This window comes from Vicugna pacos, chromosome 7 (assembly GCF_048564905.1).
Source record: "Vicugna pacos chromosome 7, VicPac4, whole genome shotgun sequence".
Lineage (NCBI taxonomy): Eukaryota > Metazoa > Chordata > Mammalia > Artiodactyla > Camelidae > Vicugna > Vicugna pacos.
In genome coordinates, this window is record NC_132993.1 from 79145716 (window position 1) to 79166831 (window position 21116).

Sequence of the window (21116 nt, forward strand, 5' to 3'; positions counted from 1 at the left end):
GGACTAGCCTCATTTGTGATGTTTCAATGTATGGTTAGGTATAATTTAAAATGAATAACAAACAGCCCGTATAATGTCTTTGAAAGAATATCCAAAAAGTCAGTAACGCTTGCCTCAGGCACTGACTCCAATGGGGAAACTGAGTGACCGAGGGTCTGGAAGCGAAAGAATTATTACTGTGTAACCCTCTATTCCTTCAAATACGTGAACGATGTAACTGTAGCACCTTTTAGGAAAAAAGTTTAATTGAAAATATAAAGATAATTTGAATTAAAACGATAATTAAAAGATGCCCAATTTTGAGGTAAAATATATACAAATATAATTCAACGTGGCTACTATTAAGACAGAGGTGTTAGTTACGTGATAGGAGCACAGAGAAAAGGTATCCTAAGTCTGAGGGGCTTGAAGAGAATTCGAAGCTGAGGTGACGCTTGAACAGAGAAATTGTCCTACTTCTTCATTCCCGGAGAGCTCAGTGCGAGGCGCCCAGGGACCCTGAAATCCAGTCCCATGATTATTTTCCAGAGCTGGAGCCTAAATCCCCAAGAGACTGAAGGCGGAAGCAGAATCAACGAGGAGGGGGAGCGACGCCTAATAAAACTATGTGGTACCGGATTCACGCAAATCCAACCAGCTCTACGCGCTCGAAGCCGGAGCTCTAGATTTCCACTCTCCCCTCAGCGCAGGCTGGCCCGCCCTCTCCCTCCTACCCGCGATGCTTACTGGGCAGTAGATGATTGACAGACTCATCTACCAATCGCTGGCTAGGCCAAGGGGGCGTGCCCTGGCCCGGTCTTCGGTCCCTCCGGCGAGATGCGGCCCCTGTGCGTCGACGTCAGCGTGCTGACGTCACGGGCAGGGTACTCGAGGAGGTCCGGGGGCGTCAGTCCGGGTGGTGGGCTGCGCGTCGCCTGCAGGGCTGGATCTCCGGTCCCGCCCCGCCAAGCCCCGCCCCTCCGCCCGCTACGACTCCCGTGGGCGCAGCCACAGATCCGCTGTCGCCGGGGCAGCCTGCGGCGGCCGGCCCGGAACCCTCCGATGAGGTAGGCTGGGTTTCTCGTCACCCTATTTGACAGATTGAAAAACTGAGTCATCCGGGATCAGATGACTTGCCCGGGGCTCACTGTGGACCCGCGAACGGAGGCCTGAGCCTAGCGTCCGGTTCTGTTTGTTAAGCCCTCGCAGTCCTCCGGGGAGGAGGAGGGGCTAGGTAGGCTGTGTTTATAAAGGATACAAAAGTGAAGTTGCAGATTGCGGAGCCCCTTTCATCCAGGGCTTGAGCTGGGGGTTAGGGGATGGATGTAGGTAGCAAGGTCTCCATCCCTTCTCCCTGCGGACCCCGAAGTGTCCTCGGTGGGGTCCAGCCCGGTGCTGGCCCCGTGGGCCCTCCAGAGTGACCAAGAATGCTGACGGGGTGATGCGTGAATTATACAGACGAGGTGGGTTACTGGCCTCTTTATTCATCGAGAAAAACTGTTCAAAACAAAATTTAAAAATTAAAGCACAAGTCACGAACGTTCTGGCTGTGGTTTCAGTTCACTGCTTTTGCCTGCTCATGGGTATGTGGCCATAATTTGAAATCTCAATAGCCTGGTTAGTTTTGATTTAGGATTAGAAAGAGATCCCCCTCCTCCCTTAGGTCAAACATGAGTTAACATTGTGGAACTTTTCTTATCATTCTCTTAATATGCCAATTATTCACCATGTCATTTGTCTTCTGTTTCACAGATGGAATCACTGAATTCATCACTTGACTCAGTAATAATAGTTTGGATAAGTTTAGCAAGGTAATAAAGTAACAGGTCGAATCTCTCAAATACACCGGAATTACTTTAGTTTGTTTCTCAGAATTCTTTGTTGAGAAGGGTTGTGAAAGAGAATTTCCATCTATATACTGTCTTCCTATACATCCTCACTAAACAAAACATCTTATGGTACCATTGCTTTATTTATGGGCTTAATATGTTGGGGCATAATTTCATGCTCATAAAGTGAAAATATGAGCTGTACAAGATATGAATCCTTATATAATATTTTATATTGTCATGAAGAATTCATTCTCTTTGAATCTTGCTGTCTCAAGCATTGACCTTTTAAGACCTCATTATTGCATAAAATTGCACTAAAGAAATGAAATTAAAGCCAGTTCAGGGGACTTTTCCTTGCTTATGTTCACAGAGGATGGTTATTATCATTTGAATTTATTCTTTGGACAGATTTATCTGATGAATGCCTCATCTGTGCCATGCTTTGTTTTGGGTGTTGGGGATCAAATACTGGAAAATTCAGATAAGGTTCCCTCCCTCAAAGACCTTCCATTTTGGTGGAGATATTTACTATAAATATGTAAAATAAAAATGACAGTTTTAGATAATGATAAATGCTAGAAAAAATATTAGAGGGCAAAGGGCTGGAGTGTGACTAGGATTTGGGGGGAATAGATATAGGTGATCAAGGAAGATTTCCTTGAGGAAGTTTGGAGGAGACCTGAATATTTAGAATGAGTCAGCCATGGGAAGATCTGCTGGAAGTTTCCAAGCAGAAGTAACGACGCAAAGGAACTAAAGGAGAAATGAGCTTGGCATGTTCCATGGATAGAACAGGAGCCGAGTGAACACAGGGGAGAGTGAGGTTGGGGGGACAGTGGGAGGAGATGACCCTGGAGAAGCAGGCAGGAGGTGGGACTGTCTGAACCCATGTAGGAATTACAGACAGGCAAAGGAAATAGGATTTATATATTGTCAAAACTCTCTTCTTTTTTTTTCTTGACATTCATAGGTGCTAATCAGCTCTCTGCTTTATATTGGTTATGAAATCATTGTAGTAAATCTTTTTTTTTAACCAGTGATCCTCCTTCTCAATGGAAACATATCTTCTTCCCTCCAGCACTGTGTTCCATGCAGTTTGTTTCCTGTTCACTATGTGCAGGACTCTAAGCTTATCTAAGCTCATCTTCCTCTCCCTGCTTTTATCCTTCCTACTCTCAACCTTGAGTCCTGTCCAGTATTTATGTGCAGGCCATAAGCCCCTTCTCTTCTCCAAGCAGAGTCCGTGGAAGCTGCATGTCAAGTGGATTCCTGTTTTCCATTAGAAGTTTTATTACTGACCAGCGACTTCATGTCTGCCTTTATTTAGTGCCTGCCTGTACCATGTGTGTTGTATACATTCTGTTCCTTCTAACCCGTTGCAAAGGTAGATGTTAATCCTTCTTGATGGAAGAGGAAACTTCCACTTAAGGCCACCCAGCTGGTCCTGAGGGAGCCCAGCTTTGAACACTCCAGTTAGCCTGCCCCCAAAGCCTAAACACCTCACTGCCTGGGTACACGACAACAACTACAAATCTCTATTGTGTGAAATTAATATTTTATGAAATAGCATTTTAGATTCGATTCTCTTAGTTTAACGGTGAGACTGGAGGCCTGTAGATATTCATTGCTTTTCAAGACAAATGGCACCAAATTCTCACCCCACTAAATATCATCCTAATGTTTTTACTGCTATACTTGCCACATGACAATTCCATCATAAGGGGCTTCTGTGTGTATAAAAATACAGTATCTCAACATCATGAAGTTACTGACCATAAACTCATACAAGGTAATTTATAGTCCCTAAATTCATGATGTTTTGAAACTCATAGAAGGTAATTTTAAAAAGGTAAAACAGTGCTACTTCTTGGGCGAAAATAACCCTTGCTTTATTTTACTTCTCTTTTTCAGCGGTGAGCAGGTATAAACTTTCTGAATGTATCTTGATTTTCTTAGTAAAAAGTGGTTTCAAAATGAGTTTAAAATTTAAGTTTTAGTTTCATAAATATTTGTAAGGGAGTTTAAAATTTATTGTTTTTCCAGCTAAACCCAGCTTTACACGATGCTGGCACATAGTTTCTGTTGGCACGTGGAGTTTCTTCCTATAATTGAGGAAGCCATTGGGTCATCTCAGGAATACAACTTCTCTTAGGAATGTATTATGATTTTAATGAGTAAAAATCAGTTGGTAAATTATATGGTTGAAAATGGTTTACTGCGTTCATACAATTTAAGAATACCCATTCTTAATTTCTAAGGTTCACTTATGTTATTATGATTGGGATATGGTTGATGAATAATAGCAAATTAACAAATAGTTAAATTTACTTTCTGGTGGCTTTTTGACTCTCCTATGACTTAATGGAGGTGGTCTTTTAGTCAAATTAGAATAGTGTTCATGGAATTAGTAGCACTGTCTTTCTTAAATGTTGGAAGATATTTAAATTTAAGCAAAAGATTGCTTTTGCTTTTCACACCATCTACTGGGTATTTTGACTGGATATCTCTATCCTTTAAGATTATTTATGCAACTGATACCCACTTTCTGAAGATCTAGGCTGTTATGATTTGGTCTCAAATAGTTGCACTGTCCTTCCACTGTGAACCCAGTGCCTGAAACTGGACTTCTGGCCTTTCCAGCTTAACTGTAACTGCTTGTGCTCTGCCTGCAACCTGGAATGCCTTCTAGGTGGACAAATCCAGCCAAAGTTCTACCTGTCCCTCTGTATCCATCTGTGCTGCTTTCTTAATGAGATATTTTTTGTGTCTCTTTAATGGAAGCCTTCTCTCTTGGTAGTCTTTCTCTGTGATGCAGTTTATCAATCTTGATATCATTGGTAAAGCACTGTTTTGTACCTGACTGTTCAAATATATGTTGACTTGGGCTTAAAAGAGACTTAACAATTTGTGTTATACATACAAAGTCTTTTGTAGATTGTCGAACCCTTTAGTTTAGCTCTTTGGATTTATGGAGTGTTTATTACCTCATCTTTGCAAGAAGCATTGTTATGCTTTTCTTGCTTGGATTCAACAGAACCTCTTTCCTGTTTCAGTTAAGGGTCTGCCTTCTACAATTACCAAGGGGTCTCTTGAGAGGTGCTCAAGTCTTTGGGTAGTAAATATTGAAGGTGCACTGCCGCAAATAAAAATCAGAGTTCTCTGCATTTATGGTTTCAGGGAAAAAATATAGCAGTTCCACTTTTTAATAGTGAAGGTGAGAAAACTGAGGCCCAGAGGACTAGCCAGGGACCCTGCAGTGCTGGGCTGAGGAGCCCAGTCAGCACTCCTGGTTCACGGCAGTGGGGGCTTGTGCCCCACTGTCCTACATCAGATCTCCTGGTGGCCTCTTAAGTGTATCAGCACAGCTGAGGCCTTTCTGGATTGTTTCACTTGCTTTGCTAGTGAGTTGACCTGGATCTGGAAGATACCTCTTGTTATGACTCAAGGTCAAAGCAGGACCTCTTCCCAAGGATCCCTGGCTGAGCTGTTTAAACCTATGGGTTCTTCCTGGATAAGCACTGGCTGGTATTGGGTTTGGTACACTCTTTAGTTTAAAACCTCTCTCGTCTACTTTCCCTCTCATCACAGTTTTCCAAAAAATACCATGGGCCTGGTGGGCATCCTCTGTATTAAGCTTGGAGTTTGGAGGAATTTGCTTGAATGCCTTCTAAGTTGCAGTCAGCACAGTTTTCCATGACCCACCTTTTCTGGGATGGGATACTTTTCAGATACTGTGTGTTGTTGCTCACTAGAGCATGTTCTTGTTTGCTTTTTCTTTCAGGAAAATAGATTCTCATAATTCTTTCTTTAATTAATTAATCATTTGCTGAATTAATAATATAGAGCCAGGGAGGTTTCAAGTCCACTTTCGTATTTGTAAGGTATGTTCAGTTCTTCTAAGGTAACACGTGGAGCTCTGGAGAAATTCACAGTTTTTCCAGCTTAGGTGGGAGCACCAGCCAGGACTTGCTTTTGTTATTGTTGATAATAAGTGACACTTAGAGGGGCTTCTTCCGTGTCAGCTGCTGTTTTAAATGTTTACATCAGGATCTCTCATCCTCAGCACTGTTGACGCTTTGGGTTGGTGGAGGCTGTCCTGTGCGTTGTTGGGTGTTTAAAAGATGCCAGGGACGCCTCCCCTCGTTGTGAGAACCAAAAATGTCTCCAGACATTGACAGATGTCCTGAGGGGAGTCGTGGGTGGGATCCTTCCCCTCCACAGGCTGGACACCTTGAGAGCCACTGCTTTATATAAACGGATTTATTGCTCACGACACGTGGGTCATATTATTGCCTTCATTTTACAGAATGAGAAGCTGCGGCATGGAGAGGTTAAGTAACTTGTCTGAGGTTACATGACCAGCAAACAGTCATACTGGATGTGAAACCAGGCAGTGCTCTTTGTGAACACTGGCCCGGTGCAGCCAGCTCAGACCCGGCACCAACTGTTAGGGAGCCAAAGTCCCCTGTTAACCAGAGACAGAACAGGTGCCAGCGGGACCAGGCAGGGCCATAAGAGAGGTGGCTGAGTGAATATTGCCAGAATTGCCTGTTTTTCAAGAGAAGCTAGAAATCTGGATTTTACTTGTGTGAAAAATTCTTATCTTTCAGTATTGGCATTTAATTCAGTGTTTATAGAACATCCTTCAGCCAAACAGCGTCACCTACAGGTGGACAGGGTTTGGCCCCAGGCTCTCAGTTTTCAGTCTTTTTTGTGTAAACTTGGCAGCATCGTGACATTATAGAGAACTGTATATTCATTCGATGAGGGGAAATGAGGAGGGCAAATGTTTCCCTTCTTGGAAGGCTCTGGAAATGAGGATGGGTGGGCTTCTAAACAAGAAGTTGTGGTCTTGCTTTGTTTTAAGCCAAAAAGTGCAAGAATTAAAGCTGGCCACCCATCACATTTTGAAATGGCAATGCTCTGCTGCTCGGGTCAGACTCAGTTGGAAATTACCTTCAGCAGCATTGTTCATAACTGTTTCTTTCATGACCTCTGCTTGACGAGGTGTTAAAATCATATCTTATATGACATTGAGAAAACATAAATTGTAGAATTCAATGACTGTATCTTGGAGAAGCAAACCACAGCCATACCTCCCCTTTTTTATTTTAATTGAAGTATAGTTGATTTACAATGTGTTAGTTTCTGGTGTACAGCATAGTTATTCAGTCATATATATAGATTCTTTTTCAGATTCTTTTTCATTATAGGTTATTACAAGCTATTAAATATAGTTCCCTGTGCTGTATACTTAGGACCTCGTTGTTTGTCTGTTTTGTATATAGAAATTTGTATCCGCTAATCCTGAACTCCCAATTTATCCTACCTCCTTTCCCCTTTGGAAACCATAAGTTTGTTTTCTGTGTCTGTGAATCTGTGTCTGTTTTGTAAATAAGTTCATTTGTGTATTTTTAAGATTCCTCCTGTAAATGATATAACATTTGTCTTTCTCTGTCTGACTGACTTCACTTACTATGATCATCTCTAGATCCATCCATGTTGCTGCAAATGGCATTTTATTATTTTTTATGGCTGAGTAATATTCTATTATGTATATATACCACATCTTCTTTATCCAGTCATCTGTCAATGGGCGTTTAGGTTGCTTCCATACCTTGGCTATTGCATATAGTGCTGCTATGAACATTAGAGTGCACGTATCTTTTTGAATTAAGGTTCCCTCTAGATATATGCCCAAGAGTGGGATTGCTGGGTCATATGATAGCTCTGTTTTCAGTGTTTAGGGAATCTCTGTACTGTTTTCATAATGGCTACACCAAACTACATTCCCAGCAACAGTGTAGGAGGGTTCCCTTTTCTCCACACCCTGCCTAGCATTTGACATTCATACCTCACTTTTGACAGCCAGCAGCTGAGTCCAGTTTAACTCTGTAGGTAAAGACCAGACTCTCTGCCTGTGTTTTAGCAGCAGATGGACTTCTGCCGGCCTTTGCGGTGTTTTCCTTATGCTCAGGACCCTTGCTTCTTTAATTGAGCTTGTGAGCCATTGTGCCGCTGCTCTGGGTGTGGAAAGCGACCTCCTGCTCTCATGCTGACTATGCATGGCCCTTGGGATCTGTCCATCCTTGTGTGTCAGTGTATGGGAGATAACTTGTAACTTGTGCCTGTTGGTAGGTACTCCTGGGCAAACTTGTGAATGACATTCCCTTTTATTCACTTGCTCTAGTTTGTGAAATAGGAAGCTGGCCTTGGGTGACTCCAGGGACCATTCATGTTATGTCTTCCCCAGTGTTGCTATTAGTGTGCCACCTCTTCCAGCTGTAGAGCCACTCCAGGGGCAGTGAGTAAAGGATGGCTCTGTCACCTAGGGTGACACTTGCAGGAACCCTTATCCTTTCAGAGAAGGACTCTTGTGTTGAATAAAAAGAAACTTATTTTGCCTCCAAATATCCACCTGGGCTTTGCTGTCTCCTCGTCAGCTAGCGACTTGGAAATTTAGCTTCTGTTTTCTCTGCATGGAGAAAGATAGGTCTGGGGAGGCCTGTGAAGGATGTGTGATGAACACATTCTTAATTCTAGTCTTTGCGATGAAGAAAGGTAGTTACTGAAACAAGTGTACACTTGTAGCCACCTTCCTATGATTCCTAGGAGAGCAGTGAGCTCACTGCCTTGAGATGTTATTGATTTCCAGACCTAGATCAATAAGATCATCAGTTCCATCCTGAGAACTGAAAACATTTGTTTGAAAATTGCTTGCAGTAAGTACTGAAGAAGCAGCATTACGTAGTGCAGAGATGTCCTCATATGCAGTGGAATGTATTTCGAGTTTCTTAATTGAGGGAATTTCATCTGTTTAGATAGTAATATGACTGTTGATTCCATCATTGCTAAAGCTGGCAACACATCTCTAAGAGGAAGTTTTAAATATTCATGAGAATGTATGCACCAAAGAGCACCATGGTTCCTCTAAATTACTGTCTGCGGATGGTTGACTAGTTGACAGTAATAATGAGGTCAAAATTGGGAAAAATACTGGTAACTCCATAATAACCATTAGGTATTCTGTAACTGATCTCTTGTGATTTTTTTTTAGGAAAGTTCAAAGTAGATTTAGTTCTATGGGAACAAGAAAAAGTTCTGGAAAATAATGGGCAGTCAGCAACCAAAAAAATCAGCAATCTTTTAAACTTGTGGAAATGACTTTGACTCATGAAGGAAAATGGAGTTATGTGTAGCGTCTACGATTAGGAAGATTAAAACAAAGGAGTTTCTAGGTAGAGTGTGGAGGAAGTCTTTGGGTGTAGGAGTTAGAACTGAAGCTCAGAAAGGGGAAGAAGCTGCAAAGTCCATTTGAGCACCGGGAGAAAGCTACTAGGAGGAGAGTCAGGTTGGAGAGGGACAGTAGAAGCTGGAGGAAGGTAGCTGTAACGACTCTGTTGTTCCAGTTATTCTGGGCCACCTGATAGCAGCTTCCAAAAAAGATGAAAGACAAATAAAAGAATATTCTTGTTTGTCAGAGGCCATGTTGAGACGGACTTTGAAGAAGTGATGTGATGTAGCTATAGCATACTAGCCATCTGACTCAGCCAGTGCTGATGACATAACTGGCTACCAAGTTGTTGACCCTTGCAGGGTGGTGACCTAGCAACGTGTACTGCCCAGCATGACTTTGGCCACTCGAGGCATGCTGTCATTTTCCCAACCTGTGATATGTGGGAGAACAAATATACATTGTCAGATGTCCTTCCTCCATGCAGCTAGCCCAGCCTCCCCTGGACCAAGCGTCATCCCAGTGGCATGGTTATTGTCAGGAGTACACACTTGATTTCCTTCCCTTCTCTTCAGTCACCCCCTTGTCTTATTAGTACATCTGCCTCCTTGACTGGTTGGAAGTTCTGCTGAGAGCAGGGGAATTCCTGCATTACCTTTTGAATCCTTTTAAATGCTTGGAGTTTTACATTTTGTAGGTGTTCAATGCTTATTAATTAATAAAATGGAACTCTTAGTGAATGTTAATAAGGCCCACCTCATAATTATTTTCTGTTCTATGAATAAATGCACTTTTTTTTCATCTTTTATGGAGAGAAGGGAGAGCATTCTAACTTCTCTTCCGTCGCATGGCTGTAACTTCCATCTATATGCTGTTAACTCCCACATTTCTTTTTCTAGCTCAGACCTCTCCTCTGAACTCCTGACTCCTATCCAACCACTTACTTTATCTCTACTTGGATGTTGAAAAGCCTCTCCTGCTTGATGTGTCATACTGAACCGGTGTTCCCCCTCAACATCGTCCCTCCTCTTGTTTCTCCATGTCAGTAAGCAGCAGCTCCATCCTTCCGTTTCCTCAGGCAGCTAGCGCTCCCTGTGTCCTGTGTCCTTGCCCAACCCATCTCCTGATGCTTTTGGCTCTGTATTTAGAATCAACCAGTTCTCACCGTCTCCGCTACCACCCTAGTCTGCTAGGTCAGTATATCCTCTCTGTCTTGACTGATTGCCGTAGTCCCCCACGTGGTCTTCTCACTTCAGCTTCTCTCAGCCAGAGGACCCAATAAAGCTTAAGCTGCATCATGCTTGTCACCAACTGAAAAGCTTCCGGCAAGGAGGGTATAGCTCAAGCAGTAGAGTGCCTGCTTAGCAAGCACAAGGTCCCTGGGTGTAATCCCTGGTACCTCCTCTAAATTAAAAAATAAATAGATAAAAAATTTTTTAAAAACCTAATTACCTCCCCCCACCAAAAAACAAAACAAAACAAAATATTAAAACAACAACAACAACAATAACAAAAAGCTTCCGATGTCTTCCCATCTCATTCAGTCTTTCCAGTGGCCCGGAAGGTCCCACCAGACCCCGACAAGTTGTTGACTTCTCCGTTAGCATCTCCTGCCACTCTGCCCTCTGTCCCTTGGCTGCTGCAAAACTGAAAGCTGATGACAGGGCTGACTTCCTACCTGGACAGCCCCACCCTCCTCAGAGCCTCGCCCTTACTCTTACCTCTGCCTGCAGGGTTCTTCCTTCTGATGCTGACGTGGCATTTCTTCCTTATCTCCACCTTTCTTCTTTACTCCGCCCTTACTTGGCCTCAGTGAGGTCATCCTGACCAAGCAGTTTAAAATTACAATGCTGCTTTGTTTGTCCTCTGTCCCCAGACTGTAGAAGGTAAGCTCCATGAAGGGAGGAAATTTTGTTTGGTTTTATTCATTGCCACAGCTCCAGTGCTCAGAGGAGAACCTACGTGTGAAGTAAATGTGGTAGATGTGGTATATCTTTGGCAAAATTGTCGGTTGTAATTCTTGCTGGACTGCCCTCTGTCACTTCATTCAAGCCTTGTGACGTCAACAACATCAAAATAATTATTAGGTATTTGATCCTGGCTCAAAATTCAGACAGAATGACTCCTATCTGCAGTCACGAGCACTTTAGAAGTCTTCAATCTCCACTCGCATCTAGGTAATTTGATAGTTTTATTCGGAGCAGAATGAATTGGATGGCCAGAAATCTTATAAAGGTTTTCACTTGCTCTATCATTGTGTCTCAATGAGAATCATTATATAAAAGAATGTGTGCAAAATCCATCTACATTCTATTTTATATTATGATCTGAGAGGTTTTCTAGGATAATTCCAGTTCCTTATTCTGCTCTTAAAGGCAGCTCATACCTACAGTAAAGTTAATTTAATGATTTTTTGCTTTGAAAACTGTCCTTTGTTCTCTTTGATACATATATATTATATACCTATATACATGCATACACACACTATGTATGCATATGTATACTATATACATATTTTGCTTAAATATATTTATCTGTATTGTGTATATATGTTTACATGTACTAGATGGGCGGATGGTTGATAGGTAAACAGAGCAACTCTATCCCCAAACATCCTTATGTTCTTTTTTTTTTTTCTGAACTAATCGGGGATTAAGTTGTGTACCTCCTGACCGACCGCTCAGTACTTCATCATGCATCTCCTAAAAATAAAGACATTCTCCAACATGACCAGAATACTAAACTGTAATCAATTTTCCAGTTGTCTTTTGTGGCTGTATCTTTGGGGTTTTGTTTTTGTTTTTGTTTGAATTCAGGACTCAGTCTAAGCTTGTGCATTGCATGTGATGCCTGTGGCTCTTTATGCTTTTTTAAGTCTTCACATCACTTTCCTACCTTTTGTTCTTGTTTTGTTTTTCACCACATTGACTTCTCTCAAGATTCCAGGATAGCTGTCTTGTAGAATGTTCCACAACTGCGTTTGACTGTTTCCTTAAGACTGAATTCAGGCTAAACATTTTTGGCACTGGTATGTCGTAACTGATGTTACGTACTCCTGACTGTATCATAATGTCAACTTGTTCTCCTATTGGTAATGCTATTTGATTACTTGGTGTGGGTGGTGACTGCCAGATCTCTCTGTTACTGCCAGTGAAATTATTAAATAATCTGAAGAGTAACACGTTGAGACTGTGAACATCCCCTTTAATAATTTTTAGCATCCATCAATTTGCCAGAATCAATTACTCCAACTGGGGGTTACAAACTGTTGATTTTTCTAACTTCATTGTTCTACATTTTTTATCTAACTTTTTTTTTCTATAAAGGAAAACTCCTACCTTATCTCCCTTTTTTTTTACAGTATTACCATGGGCTCATGGAACTTACTGATTTTTCCTACATAAGTTCCAATATGACAGTCATTATTTATTTTTATGTTCAAGTTGTTCCAAACTGACTGATGAGAGCCCCTCGTGACAGCCTACACAATTTTTTTTAATGATTATGGCTTTTTGTGCCTTCTTTTAAGAACTCTTTGCCTACAAAAAGGTTTTTAAAATATTCTGCTGCACATTCTTATAACAGCTTTATACTTTCAGTTCTTATGTTTAGGTCTGTGATCCATTTTGAATAATTGTTTGCTTGGTGTGAATTAGGGTTTGAGGTTGATTTTTGTTTTTCTTTTCACTTGTGATATCTAGTTGTCCCAGCGTCATTCTTTATTTTCCCTTTGGATTGTTTGGACATCTTTGTCCAAAGTCAAATGATCATGTAAGGGCAGATCTGTTTCTAGACTCTCCTTATGTTCCATTGATCTCTATTTGTTGATCCTTATGCTGGTGCCACACTGTCTTTAAGTAGTGGGTCTTCCAGTTTATGTTCATTTTCAAGATTACTTGAGATATTCTTATTCCTTTGGCATTTCCATATACAAGCTTGATGAGGTTATGATTGGGATTGAGTTGAATCTATAGATCAGTTTGGGGAGAATTGAACTCTTAACAATGTGGATTTTTCCAGTCAATAAACATTGTAATCTCTCTATTTTTATCTTCTTTGATTTCTCTCAGCAATGTCTTATAGTTTTCAGTGGTGGGACCTTGCATATATTTTATTTGCTTAGTGTTTTATGTTTCTGATGCGACTTTAGATGCATTCCCACTGTCTCTTGATTACTTTCTACTCCCAACTGCACGAAATGAAGGGCTGGTAAATGGGTGAATCACAACTCCTAAATGAGCTTTTTTTTTTTTTCTAAGTAGAGCGAAACTGGTCTTGAGGCAGCATGATAGATGTCAGTAGAGACGTCTTTGTCCACTGTTCACTGATGGGGCAGAGAGGTGTGGAAGAGGGGGAGGAGGCTAAAGCTGCCCTGAGAAAGCGACCCTTGAGCTGAGGCTCGCTGGGATGAGTAAGAGCAATAGGGTTAAAGGAGAGTAGTGCTTGACATCAGGAGGAAAATACGGGCAGAGAGGTAGCTGAGAATGTGATTCCTTTAGGGAACTCCTTGTGATTTTTGTGGTGCTGAAGTGGTTCTGGAGAAGTAGGCAGAAGTGGCCATGTGTTAGGTTAGGTAAGATTAAGGGGTCTGAGCTCTACCTGAAGGTGCCAGAAACTATTTAATAAATGGTCTCATAAATCTCATTTGCTCCTCTAAAAAGTTTGCAGGTGTTGGATGAGAATTAAATTAGTTTATTAATGCATTTCTTTTCCTTATGTGCCTTCACTTTCTTTGCCCATTATCTAATTGAGTTTTAAGGTTTTCATTACCTGTCCTTCAACACTTTTTAAAGTTTTGCTTCTAATGTTCTTAAGTTTGAGAAACTTGATTTTTATATATTTAGTTTTGTTTCCCATTCTAAATTTTCTTAGAAAGAACTTCCTCATCCTCCAATCATGTGTTATGCACCTACAATTTCTTCTACTTTATCAACCGTGCAAATGATTTTGCTTTATTAGTTTTTTAATAAAATCTTCAGTATATTTTGATGCATAAATTTCTTTCTCCGTATACTTGAATGACTGGTTAATAGTTTTATTCTTTTGCAACTGAATTTTGATGGTATCTCTATCATCTGTAGATATTTTTTGGTTTGTATGGGTTTTTTTCTTACAGGAAAGCTTAGGAAAGTACAGGCCACGTGGTGGCTTATTGGTAATGAGTTTTCCTTGACCATCAGTGCCTTTCTTATTTTTAAATATTGAACTAATGCTTAGTATTTGGGAAATTTCCTATGACAGTTCAGATTTCTGGCTTCTACTGATAAATCAACATTGTGGCCCCTGTCTACACGTTTGTCCCCCAAAGATTGGGCACACACTCCTCTCCTGTTTGTTTGCGAATCATTCCTCATCTCCAACTCTGATCATCAGTTGCCCATTTTCCTTCAGCTTATTCTGTTTTTTTCTTATTATCACTTATATATATCCCTATGTTTCTTTCAAGCCTGGACAATAAGAGACTTGAGAGAGCTACATTCGAAGAAAAGTGGAAGACAGTGAAGGTCTAGGTGGAAATGGAGAGTCCCATAAAGTTTGAAGTTATGCCAGGCCCTGAAATTCAAAACCAGTCAAAACATACATAATTTCAAAACCCTTTGGTCCAAATGAATTTTAAGTTGTGTTCATGCTTGCATTTGAAATTCAGTGAAGTATTTTAATGGGTAAACAGAAATATTTGCCTGCCTATTAGGTTTGGTTTTTTTTTAAATGTGGGTTTTGACTTATGTTTGTGATGTTCCAGGAATACATTCTAATATGTGGGTCCTACTTGTGGGAGCTGTTGTGAGGCTTAACTGACATAGTGTGTGTTAAGTACCCAGCATTGTGTCGGACTCAGTCTCAGTGTGAGGAAGCTGTTGATTTTGTTGTTATGTTAGTATAAGGCACACACCATCACATATTATAATAGCATGTTAGTACATGGGGTATGTTTATACTTTTTGTTCTTTTATTCTTGTGTTGTGTGTTCTTGGTCAGATAATGTTAGAAGTATGCTAGCTTTATTTAATGAGTTTCTGAAGTTTTTGTGTATGTATTAAAAAGCTTTGCTGAACTACGTACCCTCCCCTGCTTTTTACTGAGTGTGAATTCAAAATCATACCCAAAGACTTAAGCAGATGTTGTATCACCATTGCATAGTCAAGTTCAATTATCATAGCTTTGTTCTGAGCTTGGAAACTGTGATCCACTTAGTCATTCTACTTAAGGAAAATTATTGATAATAACTTGGCAGTTTATAAAGAGATATTGGAAGAATACCACTTTTATATGTCTCTTTTGAAATGTTAGCACTTGTATACTCTAATAGAGAACATGCTAATATTTTATTATGGCTAACCATACTAACATGGCCTCTGGGTGATATCTTTAGAAGTTCCTAAAGGGCAGTTTTGTAGGATAATACTGTTAAAGTGTCATCGGGCAATGTCTAGACATCAACCTTCCAGAAAGCTTCTCAGTGGCATCACACTGGTGACTTCATTAGGTTTGAGTCCAGCCCTCTTTCTTACGGACTGAGAAACAAACCTGGTTGGTCAGTTTCAGTGTCCGGAGCCCAGTGGAGAGTGGCTCTTCCTCATATGGGTGAACTCACATCTCAGAATCTGCTGTGAACACCGTAACTGCCACGTGGACTGAATGCTCATTTCAGCCTAGCCAGTCTGTTGTTTCCCTATGACATTTTAACAAGAAGCACAGAATTCTGAAAGTTTGTGGGAGGCAGGTGGGGACTTACTAAATTGTTCAGGGACAAAAGTCACCCTAATGCCATCATACTAATCATAGGAATAATAATCGTAGGAATAATCTGGCCAGTGGGTTGGAGATGCTTAAAATCTAACAGACAAGGCAGCCCCACTTGAAGAGGGCCAGGCTGGGCACAGCTGCCATTTACTTGTGACATTCCTTTTCCTGTGTTTTCCAGACTAGCTCACCCCCTTTCTGATGGGCACATTCCATCTTCACCTCTTTAGACCTGAATATATGTCCTGTCTACTTGTTCTTATTTCTTGACCTACAAACTGTTTTTGCTTCTTTAAGGACAGGGCACATCAACTCTGATTCATCATGTGTTGATTTTGTAGTTTAACTTTCAGAGGGCAGCATTATTTTAATCATTTCAAAATTCTTTCCTTCTCTCCCCCTGATGAAGCCCCGACGATACAGGCAAATCTATAAAAAGCCTAGCAGAATTTCAGACATGCACATAGATCTTTTTTTTGTTTTTCTTTTTCTAAACGTTTTTACTCATTTTCAGTTGGAAAATTAATAACAGTCTGCTGGCAAAATTTGACTTTTTGATTCAGGAAAGATTCTTTTTCTTTAAAGTAATACCAAACAATTGGTTGGGTGATTTCATTTAGATGCTTTTAGAATTTTTCGTTTATTACTTTGAAATAACTTTATTTTCTACACCTCTCTGTTCAGTAATTTCCTACTGCTGCAACTACTAATTTGGATGTGATGTGTGGGAGTTTTGAAATTTAATCCAATAGTCCAGATTTTAGAAATGCTTTTCTAGACATGGTATTTAACTTGGAGTATATAAGGCATAAAGACAGCCAAGACAGTTTTTTTCAATGTTCTTTTTTTATTTGTCGTTTAAAAACAAACTTTGAAGAAGCAAAATCCAAAACTTGCCCTTTGCCTCTTGCAAGATAAATTATGTACAGTTCAGAATGATTGCTGATACAAAACATTCCAAGGACAGGGGCGCGGGGTGGGGAGGGAGAGAGGGCACTTTAAAAAAGGGGAATCATTTCATCCGCTGTTACGAAGAACCAACCTTGCTGTACAGGATACGCACAACACAAAATAAAGACCTTTTTTGAAATGTGAACATAATGGTGATGGACATTTGCCAAAGACCGGTTTGTTTGATCTTGATTTTATTAAACTTCCTGTAGTGCTTCATCGTGCTAGTTCTCCAGCCCAGGAAGCTAGCATGTTACACAAATGCATCAACTCCCTAACCCTGCCCGCTGCCAGTCTTTCTAAAGCCACTTTCATTGGAGTTCTGCCAGGTCTTTCCTTCCAGAGTAAAATCAACATACCTGTAGCATCAGTAACAAGAAGTACAAGACAGTGATTCATACTTTGTTTTGTTGTTTAGAGCATCTTTACTATAAACCAACTTTAGGAGGTTTTAATAAGCAGCTCGTTTAAGCAAACACTAAGCAGAAGTTTTTATTTTATGAACACCTGAATAATCAGTTGAATCTGACATGTAGAATTTCCAGGTCTTCTTAGGCACACAGAACTTTCCTCACCTCATGCTGGTACCTTTAGACTATGAAGACTATCTTATTATGTGTTTCTGATACTCTGGGTTTGCTTCCTTCCTAAGGCTCTCTCTTCTCTACGCACGTTTACTTTTTAAAGCACCTGTGTTTTTTAGTTGTTATGTCTCTCATCCTGACAAAGTATTCTCCACTTTTAGCTGTTTTGTTTTGGAACCTGTGGGCCCTGAACAGGACTTTTAAAAACCATTATAGACCAGGTCTCATAACACGTGGTGGCCCTGCAAGAGAGTAACCAGCTCGAGGTGCTTCCTGCCCCAAGAGAAACCCTGTCCCAGGATGGAGCGAGCACAGCTGAGGCAGCCCAGGTCCTCAGGGACTCTCAAATTCAGTGACCACATCCTAGGGGCCATTTGAACACCTTCTGGTGTCCCTCCTGTTTCCTTCCGGGAATCAGGGGTGAGTGAGGCAGGGTGATGGAGAGGGAAGAAGTGGAAAAACCGACTTTCAACCTTAAGCTATATCTTGAAATCTCTTTAATATGGGGGCATCCTTATCATCCCCATAGCCTCAGCTGCTGCTGTTTTTGCTTTTTCATCTGTAAGCAAACATTTATAGGCAAGAATAATTTTGATAACAAAGATGAAGAAGGCTTCAAAACAACGTGATGAGACACAAGCTTCAGGTTTGTACTCTCTTTGCCTGTAAAACAAGGGCATTGGACTAGATCCAAGTGGCAGACTGAGATGCTTCCAGGCTGGGTCAAGCTTGAGGCCAAGTGCAGAGTCTGTGCTCCATCTAAGGAGGTCAGCAGCTTGCTGGCTTTATTCTCCTGGTAAGGGAATGCAGGCCTGGCCATCCTACGTCTTAACTTTTCCAGAGAAGCTAGACATCTGGAATTTTATATGAAAGTTCATTATTTAAAATGTTAGCAACTAGTTCAGAATCTTTAGAAACACCATACAAGACCGAGCAAAACATGTCTGTAAGCCAAATCTTGCTCCCCAGGCCTTTGGATAAGATGATGACTAAGGTCTTGCTGAATTAAATATTTTTAACGTCTGTTATTCATTCTCTCTCTCTGTCTCGGAGGGGAACATGCAGTGTCCTGGCTGTGGCTTCTCCAGAAGTAATACGGAGAAGGAGGCTGGTTGCTTGGATCGAGAGACTTGGTTTGGCCTCCACCAGCAGGTGCTCAGAAGCCCTCTAGACTTGTCCTAAGAGAGACCTTGGGACTTGGGCAAAATGCTAGCATCAGAGCTCCTATACCAAGCGTCCTGTTTCCCATCTGGGTGGTAGCAATTCCGTGCTGAAGCAGATGGAACTGAAGTTTTGGCTCAGCTTTGCAACCAGCACGGGGACCAGTGCAGTAACAGCATCCCAGAGATGTAAGCTATTCACTCTGGAATCAAAAGGATCTCAGGCTGTGGTTTTTGTTTTTTTCCACCTGGACAGGATATTATCATCATTTAGGAAGCTACCAGGAGAGACAAGGTAGAATTTTTCTCCAGTTCTAGTGGTGCGGGATTAAGGCAAGAGAATAGCGAAGAGCAGCGTTTGGGCTGAAGGACCGCTGCGGTGGCCTCAGGACAAGACCACCTGTGCTTGAGCTGTGCTGTGTCTGGAGAGCGACCTGTGGGAAGATAAGAATGAATTAGAAGTTGCTCTAATTGTAGAATCAGAGCATGTATTGGCAAAATTACTATTCATCAGTTAGCCTAATCTTTTTCACTAATTACAACACAGTAACTCAATCTCACCCAACTTCTCTTTGAGAAGCTAATGGAAGCAGCAGTCCCGCTTCCTAGAAAAATGCAGATAGGAAATATTTTAGGCTTTGGGAACCATATGGTTTCTGTTGTGACTGTTCACCTGTCTTCTCTTGGTGGGAAAGTGTCCGTAGCAGTGGATACCAACAGAAGTCCAATAAAACTCCATCCGTATTCGGAAACGGGCAGAGGCCATATTCCACCTACTGGCCACAGTTTGTTGCCCTCCGGTTTAGAACACAGAACGGTACTGGCTGGGATAGATGGAAATATTTGTCGGCAAGTATTCACTGACCTCCTCCTCCTCTTTGGGTGGAAGGTGCATCCCAGCTCCATGCCCTTCGGGCTTGGCCTTGAGATAAACTTTGGCCACAGAGCACGAGCAGACGTGATGTGTGCAGAGATTTCAGATATGTTCATGGGGTCTAGCTTGTCCCGTGTGTCCTTTCAATTTGCCACGAAGAGAACATGGCCCAGGTAGCCCTGGTCCCAGGACAAAGACAGACCCGGACCCAACACATGGTTTGAGGCTGAGCTCTGCTCCCCGGAGAGGCCTGAAGCAGGGTTGCCAGTTGGGCCTAGACTACTTCAGGCCACCTGCAGACCTGTGAGCTTGAGAATAAATGTAGATTGTTTAAAGCCGTTGAGTTTTGGGGGTTTTGTCATCACAGCAAAGTTGTAGACATAGCTTTCTAATACAGAGGACAGGTACCCATCTAGATAAAGCAATTACGATACGACTCTCTTTTTCAAAAACCAAAACAACCAAAAGGGGTTCTCATCTCCTTACACAAGTTCCAGAAAAAAAAAATAAGGGGATGTTTTCCTTTATTAATTCTCCCCCACCCCCCCTCCTCACCACCTCTCCCACACCCCCCCATGCTTCTTCCATAGGTATAAACCCTGTATTATAGATTATACAGTTAATCAGGGCTTAACAACCTCTTCAGAGACACGTAGCTTTCCTCAAGCCAGCCCCGGAGAGGACTCTGTACAAGAACTGGATGTTTAATACTTTCAAGTTCTATCTGGGAAAATGTCCAAGCTCTTCCTCAGAAATGAACAGTGTGATCTCCTCAATTCACCAGAGATTTTTGGAGAGTCTGCTCTGTGCTAGCCTCTGTGCTTGAAGCTAGACAGAATTTATTCAGTCCATGTCTGTTCTGTTCCCGCTGTGTGCTGGGTACCCTGCGGTGTTCGAGGTAGTTAGTTCCTGGGGACACAAGGATGTGCAAATCACATTCAGGGCCTTCAAGGAGCCCTCCAGCTAGCAGGAGAGGCATGCAACTAAGTGGATAATTAAGGCACAGTGTGATAAGCATTACTATCGATGGCGTATCTTTAGTCTGAGAAGAACTTGGAGGAGATGCATGGGGCCCTGCCTGGGGATTGGCATGTGGGGAGCATTTCAGGGAAGTCTTCTGGAAGGAATTGGCAGTTGAACTGAATCTTTCTGAAGGGTATGGTTAGGGCGAAGTCCTGTAATTCTAGAATAGAAAGAGGCTGTAGAAGTATCTTTGTCTTTACACATTAAAAGGAAGCTCTCTCTTCCTTTTAAGATTTTCCTCTGTCCCAGACAGAGGTCAGTCTGGTTAGCCTCAAGCGGCTCTGGGTATTGAGTAACTTTATTATTGAAACTATTGCAAGTATCTGTACATTCTAGCTGATTGTGAATTAGTGCACATGTCTGAAAAATAATGTAATGATTCTCATTTCCCAAGTCAGGGATGTAGCATTGGATGATGCCAGTTTTTAGTTTGAAACAGCCTCGGATGTCTAGGCTCGGTGTTTGGCTTTGTTGTCCTTCTCCATTCATGAGGGGTGGGCTCAGGAAAGGGGGGAATGAGTGAGACTGATGTTCTTCCTAAAAGCAGTCCTCAGCTTGAATTGTGAATTTGTTGAATTTTCTGTACAATTTAGTGGATTTAACTTGTTTATATGTCAATAAATTATCAAAAAGTGAGTACAGCCATGTTAGTGCTACTCAGGCCAAGAAATAGGACTTGACCAAGCTTGTGCCTTCTAGGCACTTCTTCCTCCTTCTCAAAGGCAATCATTGACT

At 41.6% G+C, this 21116-nt stretch overlaps 1 protein-coding gene across 2 annotated transcripts in view; it reads left to right on the plus strand.

Annotated features, from left to right (window-relative positions):
* The first annotated feature begins 835 nt into the window (after positions 1 to 835).
* The window catches only part of STARD3NL (STARD3 N-terminal like), a 41052-nt gene continuing 20771 nt past the window's right edge, over positions 836 to 21116 (plus strand). For both annotated transcript variants that reach the window (XM_031679795.2, XM_072965231.1), the window contains exon 1: positions 836 to 1046. The gene's annotated coding sequence lies outside the window, so the exon portion shown is untranslated. The remainder of the gene's footprint in view (positions 1047 to 21116) is intronic.